We start from the raw sequence: 20,331 nt of genomic DNA, 5'->3' as shown, positions 1-20,331 counted from the left end.
TCAGCTGCCAGATGTTGTCTTGTAAAATATAGTTTTGAAAATAGTCCTTGTTGTGAGAGGGTTCACCATTAAGGTTGTGAAAATAACCTATTCATGCTCCTACGATGTGCTGACCCCATTTCTGATACAACCAGGAAGACACGTTCGGGTGTACCATATAATCCTTTGGCTTTAAATAGACCACAAGTCTACAAGCAAAATCATCTAACGTAAATGTTTGGTGTTTATGCATCAAAACTTTTCAAGCTAAATTTTTTACATTTTTTTTATTACTGATTGAGTGGGATTTTACTGCGCTTTAAGCGATATGTGTCCGACTGGGACACCAGAAATGAGTTTTACATTCTGTAGGCGTGTGGGGAACCGAAATCTGTTTTTAAGCGCTTAAAAGCAAACGCTTTAACCATCATGCTACCCAGTCGCCAGATCGGTTTTAAAGTAGGAGACCAGCCAACCATCAACCGTCGAGAAAATATAAGTTTCTTATTGCTATCTGTGACTGTTGCGGATGTTGAACTGCAGCTTTCCTCGCCGTATAAACGCTAACTGTTTAATGGGTGTAGACGACATTAATAGTTTTCTCCTGAAAGCAATGCGGAAGAAGGATGCCTTTTTCTTTATCCATTAAAAACCTATTTGATATACCGTCACGCTCTCCGTTACGACACAGAATGCATGTCACGTACACTGCAATGTCTGAGGGCTTACTGGCTATTGAGGCAAGTTAAACAGCCCAAACACTTACGTTTACCCCGTACATAGAATATGTCCCCTCTAACAGTCTAATCATTTAAATATTTGTTTCCTCCCTCCATTACCATGCGTTTCCCAACCATGTTGTGTTGCTTCGGAGTAGAGCGCTCTGCTAATGTACTGATGTTATATGGGCTGAACACGAGGACTGTGCATCTAGTTCTACTATTGTCCAGCGTACTCCTAAAGGGTCACAGAACATATGGCGATACGTCTAGCATTTACGCCGCTTTAAGCAATATTCCAGGGGGGTAGCGGAAATTGGCTTCACACATTAAACCCATGTGGAGAATCGAACCTAGGCCTTCAGCGTAACAAGAGAACGTTAACCACAAGGCTACCCAACCGCCTCGGCTACCCAACAATACAGAAACATGACAGATACGACGGATTCTGAGCCTTGAGGATTAGTGAGTATGGTTTTACGGCGTTTTTAGCAATATTCCAGCAACATGACTGCGAGGGACACCAGAAATTGGCTTCTTATACGTAATGCTGACAAGGGAACACTGACCACGCTTGGGCGTGGCGAGCGAACGTTCTAACCAATACGCTGCAATATACTGGTACTGGTGTTTGACAGTGAGTGACACTAACTGTGCATGTCAATCCTATATTTTCTACATTATAAGTCCCAAAGGGGGTGAGGGTTCGAAGTGTGCCTAGCAGCATACTGCGGAGGAGGAGGGAATGCACGAAGATGGCCACGCCCTTGTCCACGATCCGTGAGACCTTTTACTGAATCCACTGGGGACAATGTTAATTACAATCAGAACACTCAAGATGGCCACATTGCCATCATCTTTTCTGCGAGAGTCAAGAAGACTCGGAGGTGAGGTTCAGAATTACAAGCAGTATAGCGACTTTGACGGGTGGCTGGGTTTGTCACAGTCACATATGTTGTATCAGCTGTTCATCACAGCTCCCTCGTTATCCCGATATCCAGTTATCATTATCAGTGACTGTAACACATATGTACAAGTGCAAGGTCTGCTCCCCGTGTACAATGTGTATCGTGCAATGGCCCAGTTCAGGTAACGAGCATCTTGCGTCATGCCCAACCAAAATGGGTCAAACCAAGACTGCTTGCAGTGGATCTCCGGAATCGGAAAATATACTTTGAATTTTTTAACGGCATTCAAATGAGAAAAGGTTAGGATTTATGAAAGTAAACTTATTTATTATTCTCATAATGAAGGATTTTAGAATAATAAAGAAGGTGACATGTTTAAATTCTCATCTCCGTTCGTCCGTCCGTGTGTTCATCCTTGTATCCAGTCACTGGATATTTTTGTGCGTATTTTCTTTCAGCCGTAGACATGCTTATTATAGCAGGGGAATAATACTTTCTGGACATGAATCCTTTCCGCATTTATCTTCCATCCAAATGTTTACAGACTCTAGGTCTCATCCGACGACACCCTTGTAAGCCTTATCTACTCTTACTGCTAAAAATAGTTAAGTATATTTATGAACGTATTAAATATAGTTGTGCTGTGAAATCATACGAGTCCTCTCATGAACGATGGATGTACCATTTCTGTTGTATATATTTTAAACACAAGCTATATAGTTGCTGAATTTTGCTTGGGCATGAATTTAGAATAAACTATTTATTTCATGGGAGTAGCCATTATGATATAGTGTGTGTATAATTTCATTTTGTTTAGCAACATAAGTGCGCATACCTTTATTGCAACATATTTAGGTAATCCTGCTCTTTCTTAACTTTCATATCCTGTTTGATTTCTCCCAAGCGCAGTAACAATTATTCGTGCAGTAGTTTGCCGACGCAGATCGTATGACAGATGGGATGGAATGTATAGTAATGTCATGCACAGGCTGGTTAAAAACTGCAACATGCATCGTGACACAACTACATATACACCCGACTTTGTGAAATCGGACCCGATAGCGTAATTGCATACAATGGCAGGTAAACATTCCGTGTCGCTAATCGTGGTATCGATTCTACATACATGAAAGAAAGCTTATCATTCAACACAACAAATGTTCGCCGTGTGTATATTTACAATCTTGTACACACTGTTTATTCATAACTTTGGGGGGAATTAATCAGATTTCTCTAACAAATACACGTGTTGTGCATGAAAGTAATGCACGTCAACAATCAGAAGGAATGGAATCTTTGGATATTCAATATTGATTAAACATGTGACGTACATCTGTCACAATGTGAGACAGGGCGTCAGCGATATGTGTGTAAAATGTGATCTGCTTGTCTATAGTCTTTAGTTAGTCGTGGGATACACTCGATTGGTAAACACGAATGAATATAGTGCATCATATCTGTACCTTTGTCTTATTCCTGTCGAAAATTACAAAAGAGATCTTTATTCATGACTCACATAGACAATAAAAGGGTCGCTGTAACCTCAGTTTACATGTATGCCCCTATCTACTTCACACCCGTAAACGGAGATAGTGTTGAATACACATCCCAGGTTGTGTTTATTAGAAGATCGTACTTAGGTAGTTAGTTACTTACAGCAGTTATTCATACCCGCGAGAATCCGGGTTGGAACAGATCTTGAGTAACCCATGCTTGTCGTAAGAGGACAACAGAATCGGGTGGTAGAGCTCGCTGACTTGATTAACACATCGCAAACCAACTGACCGATGACCACGCTGTTCATCACTGAATTGTCTGGTCCAGACTCGATTTTCACTACTTCAGGCATTATAGGAAATGTTTCATTATACCCCACGCTACCCACAATAAAACACTACGCACGAGTCCTAATGTCCTAATCATCGTTGATATATGACCAGACTGAGAAAAAATACAGCTGTGTTAAAGACCGATTTTCACCGTAATTTCAGTTTGTTTGGGTAACATTTGGAAGCTGGTGCGACGAAGAAGATGTTTGTAATAATGTAGATTCTACTTTGATAATATAATTGTATACAATTCAGTGTATCTCCGTGCGTTTTCTACGAAAGACATATCACTTGAGGCGACGTTTCCGGGGACAAATCTAAAGAGGTTTATCAAGCAGACGATTTACTACAAACTGGAGTAAGAGGTCATCTCAACTTAAAAGTTGAACAGATTGTTTGCTGAAAACCTGTTTGAACCCGGATCTACACGAATCTTACATATTAGGTGTAAGGTATTAAGTTTAAAAAATCATAACTACAGCTATGGTGCACACAAACCATCATGAATCTGGATTCGAACACAGGAAAACCGATTAGGCGCTGGACAAATGTGAAGGAAGATCGGCATGTTCTAACACTGATTTAAGGTTAATTGTGCACATATAACTGTTTATATGTTAATTTTTTGTTCTTCTGTCATACCTAAAACACGTGTACACGTGGTGAAAACCACAATGAATGTACACTATGTATGTACTTTTTATGTAATATGCGGTGAAGATGGGATATGTAAAGTTAGTTATTTTAGAAATGGATAGTGTGACATTGAAACATTCTTAACGGCACTTGTTGCATGTCTATTACGGTACGTATGTTGTGCCCTTAAACGCACAATGGTCTTCAGTGCACAGAAATCCTAAATATTCATGAGTAGGCACAACACACGTATCGTACTTGTTACACATCTCATTGTACGTCTATTACGGTACTTATTGCATGTTATCAGGCATATAATGTTATATTATTGCATTATTGTATGTTTATTGTCAAGGTGAAGCAACAGGGGACCAGGTTAGTTCAAGGTGCAGCAACAGAGGACCAGGTTAGTTCAAGGCACGGACACAGAGGACCAGGTTAGTTCAAGGTGCAGCAACAGAGAACCAGGTTAGATCAAGGCACGGACACAGAGGACCAGGTTAGTTCAAGGCACGGACAGAGGACCAAGTTAGTTCAAGGCACGGACAGAGGACCAGGTTAGTTCAAGGCACAGACAGAGGACCAGGTTAGTTCAAGGTGCAGCAACAGAGGACCAGGTTAGCTCCAGGTACGGACACAGAGGACCAGGTTAGTTCAAGGCACGGACAGAGGACCGAGTTAGTTCAAGGCACGGACAGAGGACCAGGTTAGTTCAAGGTGCTGCAACAGAGAACCAGATTAGATCAAGGCACGGACACAGAGGACCAGGTTAGCTCCAGGTACGGACACAGAGAACCAGGTTAGATCAAGGCACGGACAGAGGACCAGGTTAGTTCAAGGCACGGACAGAGGACCAGGTTAGTTCAAGGTGCAGCAACAGAGGACCAGGTTAGCTCAAGGCACGGGCACATGGTACCACGTCATCACACTCTAAGTCAGTTAGGACTCGGAGCACAGGCATGGTCACTTATGTCTGTAAATGTCACCGGACATATCCCAGGAGGTCAGATCGAAGTTCACACAGAACCAGGTCAGACAAAGCACAGACATGGACATACAGAACTAGATCAGGTCAAAACATGGGACGCATTCAACTAAAAAAGACTAAACAGTCTTTTTTTAGTGCGGAGATAGAGATATACCTTAACTGGCTGTTTACAACAAACTCTACTCTCTACATGGTAAATACACCAACACCATGCAATGGGGCATCACGTCAATGTAAAATCTGGAAAAATGTAATTCAGATTATACAAGGTGTAAGAGTTTGATATAACGATCAATAACCAGCCAGTCACGATAAATGCCCTGTGGCTTCACTCTGAATGAGCAAACAATATCACAGCTACTGCTGAAAGATAAGCAAATGTCTAAAACCAACTCTTTTCTTATTGTGGAAAGCAAATATCGCATTTTTGGCAATGGCTGACCGACACCTAAATAATGTGTAATGAAGTGCTATAATTATTGAAAGGTGGGTATCGGGTTAAAGGGGTTGGTGTGTGTGTGTGTGTGTGTGTGTGTGGGGGGGGGGGGGGGGGGGGGGTTGTTGGAGGGGAGGTTCACGTCAAGTTTCACAGGTTCAGGTCAAGTCTCAAGCTAGCAAATGAAACGATTTTATCCCAAACGATTTTATCCCAGTCCATATAGATTCACCTGCTCAGTTTGCCATGGGCGGTGATATTCAAAGAAAAAAACTCATAAATTTTGTTTTGATGAGTTTACATGTATTTGCTCCTGCTGACCATAGATTGCATTTTTTCAATAATGATGTGGAGGCGGTGGGGTAGCCTAGCTGTCAAAGCGTTTGCTTATCAAACCGAAAATCCGGGTTCGAATCCCCACATGGATACAATGACTAAGTGTGGCGTCCCCAGCCGTGATGTTGTTAGAAGAGAGAGACGATATTGCTATAAAGACTTTCCCTGTAGACAGTTAAGTTATCTACCATCAGGAATATATTCAAGAATATCCTAAACGTTATACAGACGTATCAACTACCGTCTTCGAACAAACATGAATAGATGTTATTTCTACATGTGATCACTATATACACTCTGGGACACTGCTGAGCGGACACTGTGCTAGGTGTGGTCTCACACACGTTCATACCGCCACAGGTCACCAGGTCCGAGTAGAGGTCAATGTGACTAACATTTGAAGAACGTGATGCTTATGTCTTTTCAATACTGAATTGATATTGTTGTTTGAACCTGACGAAATGGACAGATACTATTAGAAAACACACATGTGGTTTTTTTTGTTTTATTTTTGTTTTGTTTGTTTGTTTGTTTTTGATTTGTTTGTTTTTGTTTGGTTTTTTTGGTTGGTGTATTTGTGGGTTTTTTTTAGTGTGTGTGTGTTTTTCACTTGTGTGTCTGTATATATTCATACACACACCCGGCAGAGCGCTCACATGAAAATAGCTGACATCATATCGACCAGCTTCAACACATCAAGAGTTAACGGCTCAGTGACAACAGCTTTCTGCTGACCTATCAGTATTTACAAACAACACATCGCTAGGAAATGGCGGTGTGAACAGTAAACTGCAACTTACCTGGTCAAGCAAACTGTTGCGCGTTGTTGTAATTCCTGTCCACGTATCAACCAGAAGCAAAGTGTATTATCCAAATAAGGGTGTTACTCCGCAGTCCTGCTGGTTATGAAATGATCACTGCTTCTTGGAAACAGAAAGTAAAAGTAGAATCAATGTGTCGTCAGCTGGTGTCCAAACCCTCGCCGAGACGCGTAAATTTCAAATAATCATTGGTCAGCTAATACATGCTAGTAAATGAACAAGCTTTCAATCCATAACTGTCGCAAAGTCAGCAAAATGTGCTATAGATCCACGTCCCTCAAAGGCTAGGGGATGAATGTATGCCCTGGATATCGCAGATACGAAGATAACATGCAGTGTTATTTAAAGTCACATGCGCGGTTGTTGTACAATGGAGGCAACTGATTTTATTTGTGAACAGACGAGATAAACTGATAAAATATTCTGAAATATTAATCGCAAAGAAACTGTCACTGATAACCGTTAACCTTTGCTGTCGTAGAAAATATGAAACGTACAAGACAAATGGCCCTGTCTTCTGTGTGATTTATTAAAGTCTGTATAGTAGTTCGATTTCTTCCATAACAGATTGTCAGCTGAAGAAAACTAGATCTGTTTGACAAACGTTCCTTGTGTAACGATAATAAGTTTCCCTCCATGTGAATAAAAGTCGCCATTAAGCGCGCATTCTCTTTTCGTGCTGAAGGCACCCCAAACACATCAATGTTAATATCTTGTCAAATGTTTTTCATTTCACCTGCCAGCAGCACTTGTGATGTCTTGTCAAAATTTAATTTCATGTGACGTAATGTCATCCTTCACATGCCATGCCGGTGTGTGTGCTGACTACGTCGCGCAACTGTATACGGTGATTGTCTGTGTCATACAAGTGTATTCTTCGTTTGTGTCGAAGAAGTGATGTCATCTGTGTCGACTATTTGCCTGTCACAAATGGCTGTTAGTTGTCTGTGTGATACACGTCTATTCCTTGAATGTGTGTTACATGTCTGTTCTTCGTCAGTGTGATGTATGTCTATTCATTAATTCATACACGTTTATTCCATGTGTCATACCAATCTATTCATTGTCTGTGTTATATACATCTATTCATTGTCTGTGTTATATACATCTATTCATTGTCTGTGTTATATACATCTATTCATTGTCTGTGTTATATACATCTATTCATTGTCTGTGTTATATACATCTATTTATTGTCTGTCATGCAACTCTATTCCCTATCTATGTGATACAAGTCTATTCATTGTCGGTGTCATTTTGTCTGTGTTATACAAATCTATCCACCGTCTAAGTCATACACGTGTATTAAGTATTCATTGTCTGCGTCATACACATCTACTTATTGTCCTTATTGTACTTATTATGCCTGTGTGTGTCTGTGATGACAGGGTGTCTTTTATGCTGATAGTGCTCCTGTGTGTGCGAAGGCTTTGCCCGTATGTTTGTGATGACTCTGTGCATGTGTGTGATGACTGTGTGCATATGTGTGATGACTGTGTGCATGTGTGTGATGGCAGTGTGCCTGTGTGTGATAGTGTGCCTGTGTGTGATGATAGTGTGCTGATAATGTGCCTGTGTGTGCTTATAGTGTGCCTTTGTGTGATGGTTTTGTGCCCGTACGTGATGAAAGTGCGGGCTATGCGTGATGGCAGTGTCTCTTTAAGAGTAACTGTGAGATAAGAGTAATCACTTGTTGTAAAGTATTGAAGGTCCATGGTGCAGTTGTGTCATAGGTCACCAGGCCAAAAGTGCATGCGTGCATCTACCACCGCCGGCCTCAGTATTGTGACAACGGGATCACAATAAGTGTAGCTCAATTTCCACATCTTGTGTAGTGTCAGCCCTGTTGTTTGCCATTGTGTTCGGGGACGGGTGTGGAAACCAGGACTGTGTCAGACCCGGCATCCGATGCACACGTGTCAAAGTGTCTTAATACCAGACATGATATAACTTTAATACCAGACATAATACCAGACATGATACAACCGTAATACCAGACATGATACATCCGTAATACCAGACATACGATAACCGTAATACCAGACGTGATACAACCATAATACCAGATATACAAGACGTGATACAACCGTAATATCAAACATGATGCACGTGTTGGTACACCCTACGTACCTGCAACATAGAACCTGACATAATACCTGACATGATACAGCTGTAATACCAGGCGATATACAACCGCAATACCAGGCGAAATACAGCCGTAATACAACCCAAGCTACCCTTTTCTGTCCGAAGTGATATTTGTCTTCTTTATGTGTCTTTGGCTGTCGTGCAGCTTACAGAGGCTTCGACAATGTGCTTCTAGCAGAGTAAGACAACGTGCATTAATGCCCTTAGTTTTTGAAAATTCTATTTCACATGAAAAGATGAAGAGAAATATGTAGTGGAAGCTTTATTTCCTCTGTTGGATGGCAACTCCAAGTCCAACGTTATCTTTTATCCCCTGTACATATTGTTCACACGGGTTACGTTAGTGTTTATGTAAAGTTCTGGACGCGTGGGCGGTGATCTGGTCGGTTCTTATCTTGATTACACATGAGAAAACACAAGCTGCAAGTATGTGTAAAAATCTATATCAATATACATACTTTGTGTAGGAGTCCACCTTGGCCTACAAACCAACTAACATTCAAGGTATGAACGCGAACACATAGAGACCTCACGGAATGAAACAGATGCATGGCATGATAGTGGATAGTCCCGTTTGTTTGTTCTTTTTATTTGTTTAGCTTTTAGCTATTGTAATTTAATATTTTTAAACGTTTGTTTCCTTGAAATTTCAAACATCTCTGGCTGCTTACTTATTATTTCTTACCTTAGAAACGAAGTCAAGATCCGGGTTAGAATTGCTCTTCAGTAACCTAAGTGCATAGATTGATGCTCATGCTGTTGATCATTGGATTATCCGACCCAAACTTCGTTGTTTACGGGCCGCCACCATATAGCTGGAATATTGCTGACATAGTATTCAGCTTGTGGACATTTCACGGTGTAAAACAAAAAAAACCCCAACAACACTTTCTTCTCAACCTCGATAGCTTAAAGAAGGCTGTGAAAGTGAAATAAACAACATTCAAGCACTCTCATACACAACCTATGCAGATTTCATAGCTTGAGCTGTGTGTTTACATGTATATACCCGACTTATATCCCTGAAGTGCGGCAGGCTAAATTATTACTGAATTATTCTGAGCTGTAGTTTCAAGTCTTACTTAACATGGCTCGAAGGAAATATATGACTTTGAAGAGTGTCGAATATTGGGCACAATTAAAACAAGGTTGGTGCCGTATAAATCAGTTGGTTGTGAGAACTGAAGATTTCTCGACAACATCAGCAAACTAAGGAGCCATCTGTGGTCTTTGTCACTGTTGACACGAGTCAGGTTTTAGGTCAAGGATTAAGTCCAAGTCCAAACGTTGTGTCCTGGGACTGTGACACGATGTATGGCGAGTCGGTTGATTCTTCTTGTAGCAGATCGACGTTCATATTCACTTCCGATGGTAAAGAAACACGGCATAGCGCCTAGGAACATCTGACCACTGACAAGTGTCAACTCCTGGATCTGATGGTAGTATTACGGTTTTATACTGGCCCTCTAATTTCCAGACTCGTCTTCATAAACGAGAGCATACTTGCCTTGTCTCGGATTGAACATTATCGTATCCCTTGGACTGCTGTCTTGCGTTAAAGAACCAATAACTCACATTTTTTGTACTCTTATAACCATTACATATTAAAGACTTATGGTTAGTTTTGAGCGGAACACCACATTCATTCTTATAAAACTTATAAACTTATATATAGACGACTTTTTGGCAACTTTTAATCGCTCTGCATTAATTTTATAAGAATAAGTTATATATAAGTTACACACACACACACACACACACACACACACACACACACACACACACACACACACAATACACACACACACACAATACACACACACACGTAATATATATATATATATATATATTGCCAAAAAGTCGTCTGCTTCTCTCTCGCCCGCCAACGAAACCACAGACGGGTTGCGTAATTAACTCTGTCGCCACAGCACTGCAGTGACATCATGTGAGGAAGGATTTCCAGTTAGTTGTATATAACAAGTTCGTCAATTTGTTGATTTCCTGACATCAACAAAGACATGCCGAATCCTTGTGTTTCCGTCAACTGCTCCCAGGTGTCGGGTCATGGTGTCACAGTTAGTGCTACGTATGTTGTTTGTGAGTGCGAAATATGTGTGTGTGCGTGTGTGTGTGTGTGTGTGTGTGGGGGGGGGGGGGGGGGGGGGGGGGGAGAGTGTGTTGGATCTCTGTATCTGTGTCTCTGTGCATGTGTGTGTGATGTGGTGTGGTCTGTGTGTCTGTGTGTAGTGTATGGAGGTGTATTGTGTATGGTGGAAGTGTGTTGGATCTCTGCATCTCTCTCTCTCTCTCTCTCTCTCTCTCTCTCTCTCTCTGTGTGTGTGTGTGTGTGTAGTGCATGTAAGTGTATTGTGTATGGTAGAAGTGTGTTGGATCTCTGTATCTGTGTGTGTGTGTCTCTCTCTGTAGTGCATGTAAGTGTATTGTGTATGGTGGAAGTGTGCGGTGTGTGTGTGGCGGATGTATGTCTCTCTGTGTGTGGTGCGTGTGCGATATGGATGGAAGTGTATCGGGTATGGTGGGAGTGTTAATTTGGTGTGTGATGGATGTGATGTGTGTGTAATACATGGATGGAAGTGTATCGGGTATGGTGGGAGTGTTAATTTGGTGTGTGATGGATGTGATGTGTGTGTGATACATGGATTTAAGTGTATAAGTATATTGGTCATGATGGAAGTCTGATGTGTGTTTGCGTGCGAGCGTGCGTGCGTACGTGGTTGAGACAAGAGAGAGATATGGACGTAAGTATATTGGATATGGTGAAAGTCTTTGGTGTGTGGTGGATGTGATAGTTCTAGTCCAAGACTACGGTCATTGATTAAGTTGTCAGCAGTTATGTTTCGGCAAGACCCTAAAAATGAACGACACAGATTCAGCGTCTTCTGTTTACCCAATCCAACCTGGACGGTTCGACCCTCTTTCACAAGAAATGGAATTCCTCGCTGTTGTCAGAATCCTGAAGCCATACTTGTCTGGTTTTGCTGGCATGTACTGGATGAACAACCTCCACAGCGAAATTGTGCAACTGTTCGTCTACAATGACGTTTTCACCTGAAATGTGATATTTCAGAGCATGTTCAAACTCACCACAGACATCTCGGATTGGTGCATTTGAATTGTTTCTTTGTCATCAAACCTCAATGAAATCATCAAAGACTTGGATCTGTTTTGATATATGGTATCTCTCACGATAGGCACAATATACTTTTTATCCCATGCCTAATTCTGACCATGTATATTATAGTATGACAGCAAAAAGAACAGTAATTATGCGGAAAAAACACGCCCGGGTTTTCGAAACGAACACATTCTGGGCGTGGTGGACAGGTGTATGTGATGAAAATGTCAGTGTTTGATATGCTGTTAACGGCTACATGTTCTTACTGTGTCTGTTCATTGTGCAAGAGTAACGGCATTGCAGACACGGTTCAATATGAAAGCATTACATATGACATTAATACATTAATCTTGTGATTATTGAAAATAACAATCTGTAATCATCAATGCAATATTACTTATAACAGTATCCTCTTTTTTGGATGCAACAAAAGGTGACTTCTTACGGGAGGTGACCACGGGGCAAGTTTTGTAATGGCTGCTTGCAACGCATAGACAGCAAGTTGCGACTAAAAAAAAAGATACGATTCCATCTATCGTTTCACGGCAAAAGAAAAAAATGTTTACAACATACATGACATGGCGTCACACATCACTAAGCTGTAAACTCAATGATTATTTTCGACAGGTTGTGACGTTTGAATTGCATTGTTTACGTGATGTCCGTGCTGTTGTGCTTAACACCAACATTTTCATGCAACAGTGAGCATGCCACGTACTAACGAACGTCAGAGAACAATAGGAAATGTTGAGGTTGAGGTTGAGGCAGGTTTGAGCATCCAAGGCATCGACAATCATTATGGGACACATCAGTCTACCACCTGCAGACTGCTTGACCGCTATCAGCAGATAAACACCATCACTGACCACCCTCGTAGAGGACGTCCACGTGTAACGTCATACCGACAAGAACGCTTCATTGTGACTCTCATTTGCGTCATACCAGCTACCACAACAGCCTGTAATACCATAGGAAGACCCAACAGCCCCATCAGCGAAATACGTCTCACACAGACTGGTTTATGCCGTCGACCATACGTTGGTTCACGTTTGACCACATAGACATGTTCGACTGAAGTGCGCGGCATCAAGGTGAAAGATGAAAGATTCTCAGAATCCTGTGTTTTTGAGAGAGATCGTTTGGGAGGGCCTTTCCTAGCGTCTTGGGGTGCCATAAGCCGAGGACGTCATATTCAACACATAATCTTTCAGAACAATTGGCATGGTCGTGGTGTAACTGCACAGCGCTAAATCGACGGAGTGTTGAGACCAGTAATTCGTCCATCTTATTTTATTTTATTTTATGTATTTATTTATTTTTTTTTATTTATTTTTTACTCAAAGAGATCATCTTGCTTTTCAGCACGATAACTCAAGAGCAAACATAGCAAGACTGACACAGACATTCCTCCGGAACAACAACCACGCCATGGATTGGGCACCTTTAAACCCAGATTTAAATCCCGTCGAACATGTCTGGGTTGAGATGGAAAGACAAATTCACCAACAGCGCGTACGTCCAGTTTACTAGCATCTATTGCAACGGAGTATTGTTGTCGCTTACAACATTCCCAGGAGGTTCATTCGACGTCTCTTCAGCAGTATGGGGAGGAGATGTGCAGCTGTTGCTGATGCCAATGGAGGACACACCCGTTACAGACGTTAACGTTTGTTTCCCTTTTACGGACAATACCTAAAGTCATGCGTTAAGTGGTTTGCATATTGTTTGACTAGATTTTCATGTCACGTGGAGAATAAACACACTTAGTGCTTTCTTTCGAGTTATCGTTCCCTCTTGTGAAAGTAAACTGAAAAAATACCATGTTTTTACTCATTGCGAATATCATCATTTCACACTATTCGCATTACTTTTGACAGTGAGTGTGTGTGTATTTATATGTATGTATGTGTGTGTGTGTGTGTGTGTGTGTGTGTGTGTGTGTGTGTGTGTGTGTGTGTGTGTGTGTGTGTGTGTGTATGGGGGGGGGAATGTGGGTGTGGGTGTGGTTTGGTGGGGAGGGGGGGGGGAGCGATTATTAAATGGATGTTAAAGACCGTATTTGCTTGCCTCCATATACAGGAAAGCGTAGTCGAAGTAAACGTGCTTTAGTGACGTATAACCTTTCATCACGACTTATGTCGCCTAATAACATGCAAATTACAAACTACTTGGTGTCGACTGTCGGCAGTTCGATAAATCAATGAGAGAGGAAACAGCAGATGTCATTGTGGTTGGCCGAGAAGCCGGACCGATGCTTCAACCGCCATGTTTCCTCGCCGGGGTTGTCCCGTCAGGTGGGGGCACACGTAGCGGGAATCAATCACTGCTGGTCACTAGTGTGGCATGGGTTTTTTTTATATGCAGCAGGTCAGGCGCCGAAAGTGAGACTTCTTTATAAAAACAGTAATATTATTGTATGTGTAACAAATATGTATATCTTACAAACAGTTCTGATACGTTGACACTGTCTATATGATCGAAATAGAATAAATATGTATGTGCTCAACACAGTCTTGATACGGTGACACTATACGATCGAAATGTATATATGTATATGTGACAGTCTTGATACGGTGACACTATATGATCGAAATGTATATATGTATATGTGACAGTCTTGATACGATGACACTATATGATCGAAATGTATATATGTATATGTGACAGTCTTGATACGATGACACTATATGATCGAAATGTATATATGTATATGTGACAGTCTTGATACGATGACACTATATGATCGAAATGTATATATGTATATGTAACAGTCTTGATAAGGTGACACTATACGATCGAAATGTATATATGTATATGTGACAGTCTTGATACGATGACACTATATGATCGAAATGTATATATGTATATGTAACAGTCTTGATACGATGACACTATATGATCGAAATGTATATATGTATATGTGACAGTCTTGATACGGTGACACTATATGATCGAAATGTATATATGTATATGTGACAGTCTTGATACGGTGACACTATACGATCGAAATGTATATATGTATATGTGACAGTCTTGATACGGTGACAATATATGATCGATATAAATGTTTGTATGTCTACCAAACAGTCTTGATACGGTGACAATATATGGTCAAATACGATCTTTGAATCACAAAATCCTGGAATATATATGAAATATCGTCCTCACATCTAAGACCGAATATCTGACTTCTATGGTTTGTGACACTGCAACATCTAAACACAGCCATCGAGGTTCTACGATTTTAGTCAATACGTCATTGAAGTACATCAGAGGTGTCAGCCACCTCAGCCAATACATCTGTGCAGTACATCAGAGGTTTTAGCCACCTTAGCCAATACGTCTGTCCAGTACATCAGAGGTTTAGCCACCTTAGCCAATACATCTGTGCAGTACATCAGAGGTGTCAGCCACCTTAGCCAATACATCTGTGCAGTACATCAGAGGTGTCAGCCACCTTAGCCAATACATTTGTGCAGTACATCAGAGGTGTCAGCCACCTTAACCAAAGCGTTTGTGATATCAACATCTAAGGTTTCAATGACCTTAGGCTATACAGATGTAATTTCAATATCTGAGGTTTAAATGACCTTAGCCAATGCCTGTGCGGCGTCATCACCTACGGTTTCAATGACCGTAGCTGATACATCTGTGACGTCAACATCTTAACAGACACCAAGGTTTCAATGACCTTAGCCAACAAATCTGAGACGTGAACACCTAACGTTTCAATCATCTTATCCAATACGCCTGTAACGTCAACATCCGAACATAGACACCAAGGTTTAAGTGACCTTAGCTAATAGGTCTGTGACGTCAACATGTGAACATAGACACCAAGGTTTAAGTGACCTTAGCTAATAGATCTGTGACGTCAACATGTGAACATAGACACCAATGTTTTATGTGACCTTAGCTAATAGGTCTTTGACGTCAACACCTGAACATAGACACCAAGGTTTAAGTGACCTTAGCTAATAGGTCTGTGACGTCAACACCTTAACATAGACACCAAGGTTTAAGTGACCTTAGATAATAGGTCTGTGACGTCAACATGTGAACATAGACACCAAGGTTTTATGTGACCTTAGCTAATAGGTCTGTGACGTCAACATCTAAGGTTTCAATGACCTTAGCCAACACGTCTGTGATGTCATCATCTGAGGCACTTGAATATTTACAAACATCTTTAGTGTGCGTGGACAGATAGTTTAAGTGCGATTGTCTAAACATCTAAGTACATCTGTTAAGCCTTGAATGCAGTGACTTTTAGTAGCTTTAATTATTTTTCGAGTGTGTGAACACATCTCGCTATATCCCAGCCAATCCAGACTAACAACTAGTCTCCGAATTGAACATATTTTACTGAAAAAAAGTTCACTGTAAAACAAAATAATATTATGAAATGGAGCCCTGAGACTTTCTACATTTTCATAAGCTGTGGAAATCTAGACTACGTACATTTTCTAGACTTGCGTGGACTTTCTTGGATATGTTCGCTTCAGGGTCTGCACTACAGATTACAGTCAATCACTTGGGAATACACCGATGTAGCTCCATGGAACATTTCTCCATCAGTGTACTGACACGGCTGCCCAAGCAGGCAGCCTTTCCATCAAAACATTCAAGGCCATATAATAAAGTTTGAAAGCATGGTGCAAAATCGGTACGATGAATTGTTCAACAAATATAATTAATCACTGATTCATTTTCTCGGAAAATAACGATTCCCAGTGACACATGTCCCAAACCTGGACTCACAATTCCGATTCCATCTGAATATAAATGACATTTAACGATTGTCTTGCTGGTTCATTTGAAGATATCTGCAAACGCATCAATTGTCTAACCGACATCTGTAGGGAACAGGTTGGGAGCGAGGAGCACCTGCTTACACTGTGGTTCAGGGTAGCCCTTTTCCACATCGAAGCATGGTGACTGTCGGTAACATGGCTGAGCACTAGGAACTATTCTCCCCTGTACAGACTGTAAACTGCATGAATGAGTGAAAAGGACGAACAACCAGTACTCTTTCTTTACATATGTTCCCTTGAAAGATCAGATGACCAAGGCCATTCGCTTTTTGTAATGAGCAATCAGTAAGAAAACATTGTCCTATATACTTTTCATAACGAATTGTTATCACAGCCACTTCCTTGTCTTAACTGAACCAGAATTTCTCCTCCTCATCACAGGCCCTCGTGTCATTGCGAAGCCCTTCACAGTACAATATACATGTATCTAGACCTTTATTTTTTAGAATGTTTATAGTTTTTTAAAAAAATCTTTAATCCTGGCAATGACACGAGGGCCTGTGCTCCCCACATGTAGTCTCGGCGTTAAATGAACACATAACGTGGTCAATATTGCTGGAAGCGGCGTATAAACCCAACCTAATCTCTAATCGGTGCAAGATGCACGTGCGTGTAAAACAGGGGGATTGATGTGACATCGGTGCATCATGCACGTTTGTGTAAACAGGGTGATTTACGTGACGTGGGTGCAATATGCACGTGTTTGTAAACTGGTTGACTGATGGGACATTGGTGCAGCATGCGGATATGCACGTGTAAAACAGGGTGCTTGACGTGACATCGGTGCAACATGCAAGTATGCGTCAACAGGGTATTGACGTGACATTAGTGCAACATGCACGTGTGTATAATCAGTGTAATTCATTTGAAATAGGTGCAACATGCACATGTGTGTAAACAGGGTGATTGACGGGACATTGGTGCAACATGCATGTGTGTGTAACCAGGGTGATTGACGGGAAATTGGTTCAACATGCAAGTGTTTGTAAACGGGGCGATTGATGGGACAATGGTGCAACATGCAAGTGTGTGTAAACAGTCTGACTGACTTGACACTGGTGCAACATGCAAGTGTGTGTAGAACTGGGTAGGGAAGAGTGGCACATGTATCATATACGAGTCTATACAAACCGTCTTCAGCATAACCCAGTTACTGGAACTTCCAAGAGTCGTCTCTGGGGAATCATTGTGTCGTGAATAAACTTGTCTTTCGGTCAGGACTGAATAATGCCATACTTATTCAGAAATAGAACAATCCCTGAAGCCTAAGGGGCAACATCTAGTATCTCAGACAGAGAGGCATGACTTTATATACACCAGAGCAATAACAATCTGTTTATGACTTCCCTAAATAAATTGTCTGTTATTTCTCGCAGATTACTGACTCCAGAAAAGGGCAAATATTGCATCAGTATGGCAACAAAATATTACTCAGTGATTGTGTAGATCTGTGAGAACGTGTCTCAGTAAACCGGTCGTTTATGTCGGCTCACATACAATAGCCATTCAAGGGTTAAAGCAATCACATCAATCCACTAAATCTAGACTTATAACAGCAAATCATTAAAGTGTCCGAAATATCCATATATATATAGAAGTACAGCTCACTGCTTGCCATTAATCTACAAAATGTCATGATGATACTATACATTTGAGGCCAGCCAGTTCTGGTACAATCATCTCTGAAATCCAGGTAAGAATCGGCCCCTAGCATTGTGCGGCTTGTCAGTAGAACTTTCATTTTCTCGTGTGAATTAAATATCACATAACTACTGTGATAGAGTGAAAATGAACAACATGGAGGCACGAGATTCAGAACCTGGTGAAATTAAGACTTGCATCATGCTTAAGAATTCTTGGGAAGGCTAAGCGCTGTAGGGAAACCAATGTGGTTCACTGATTGTGAGACGACAAGGTACTGCCTAGTCCTGCATATAACCAGGGAGACTTTATATACAGGGAAAAGAAACTCCCAGAAAAAACCTGAACGGATGTCACGGGTCTTTACGTAACCAGTGTAGTCAATATAGCCGCAGCGTAGTATTTAAAATTGAGCCCGTTATATTTTCATCAGCTGATTAAATTCGCTGAGCGTTGTAACAACTGAAATCCCACATGTAGAAGATAAGTTAACTATTTTGTCACTTCAGGTTAAGTCAAATAATTGGTATTAGTGTCCGTGTTAGGACAGTAGATTTGTAGTAAAGTTTCAAGTCGGTATGCTATAGCTCACTGGCTTCTATTCTCGATTCACCGCCAAGAGAGACTAGATTGTGCCGATAAAAACTTCTTCCACTCATTCGTTTAATTTTTATAAGGGAAACATACCTTTAGTTGAAAGGTATTTGCAAGTAATAGTAATAGTTTTATGACTTAAAAATTGTTAGGGTGTGTGAAAAATATGACCATAACTATGACTATTCTCGATTCACCGCGAAGATAGAGTAAATTGTGCCGATAAAACCCTCCTTCACGCATTCCTTAAATTTTTAGAAGGGAAGCATGCCTTTAGATGAATCGTATTTGCAAGTAATAGTGATATTGCCTACACTGGTTATACACTATAGTCTCCCTGATTGACAAAAGCTGAATGGGCAGTTGAAAGTTGTTTTTCCAGAGCTAAAAGAAAAACGTCATGCGGTTGCGATAAATCGGAAGTATAGAAATCACTCAATCCGCTGTTACCGTCAACAAATCCATTGTTGCGGTGTTCAATTTAGGTTTCCATGAAACAAGTTTTCTTGTGCGTGAAGTGTGTGCCAAAGAAGCCTAAGGGTGGATAGGAATGTCATTACTTTATCACCTAAATGTCTTTCAAAGTTCATCGATGTCAAGACAGTCTCATGTGTCAGAGTGCTGTTCTGGGACCGATCAACATGTGAAGACAATCCATAGTCACATTAATTATTAAGTTTCAGGAAAGACTACACGCTCCGTGTTCAGCCTCCTGTGTCGAAGAATGAACAGCTTCACGAAACTGCCTCGTCTTTTAACCTGAAGAATTGTGTAAAGCAAAATATGAATACACAAACACTTGAAACTTTGCTTGTAAACATGTGTTAGTAATTACACTAGGAGCTGTACCTCACTCTTAATGGTGGCAAATGTAATTGAATGTATTTGTTAGTTTCAATGTAAAAAAAATGACACCATAAAACAGACAACCAACAACAGGTGACAAAGATAGAGCTTTATTCTTCTTCCTCTATATTCCAATCATGTGGTAATAAATTAACAAATCAGACTGCAGGAGAGATAGAGAGATAGAGCAGAGAGAGGAGGGGGACAGTTATTAATGCCACTAGGGTTAAAGTATCTTTTGCTATCACAAGCCAGTGGAACAGTTGCCTCCCCTTGATTAGTCTCCCACCTGTAGAAACCTTTTGGCGAAATGTGACACAAATGAATCAATCACAAAGTTTTCCATCTCTACCAATCCCACATTAAGTAGATGTAATCAACAGGAAGCAAGCTGGTTTCTGTAGGTTCATTGTAAATGGCGTAGGTGCAGATTATGCAATTTGTGATAACAAACCATAAGACAACCCTTCCACTGGTTCGTGATTACAGATATTGAACAT

The sequence above is a fragment of the Haliotis asinina genome, chromosome 10, assembly GCF_037392515.1.
Source record: "Haliotis asinina isolate JCU_RB_2024 chromosome 10, JCU_Hal_asi_v2, whole genome shotgun sequence".
In the NCBI taxonomy this organism is placed as follows: domain Eukaryota; kingdom Metazoa; phylum Mollusca; class Gastropoda; order Lepetellida; family Haliotidae; genus Haliotis; species Haliotis asinina.
Note: the sequence above shows the minus strand (reverse complement) of the source record.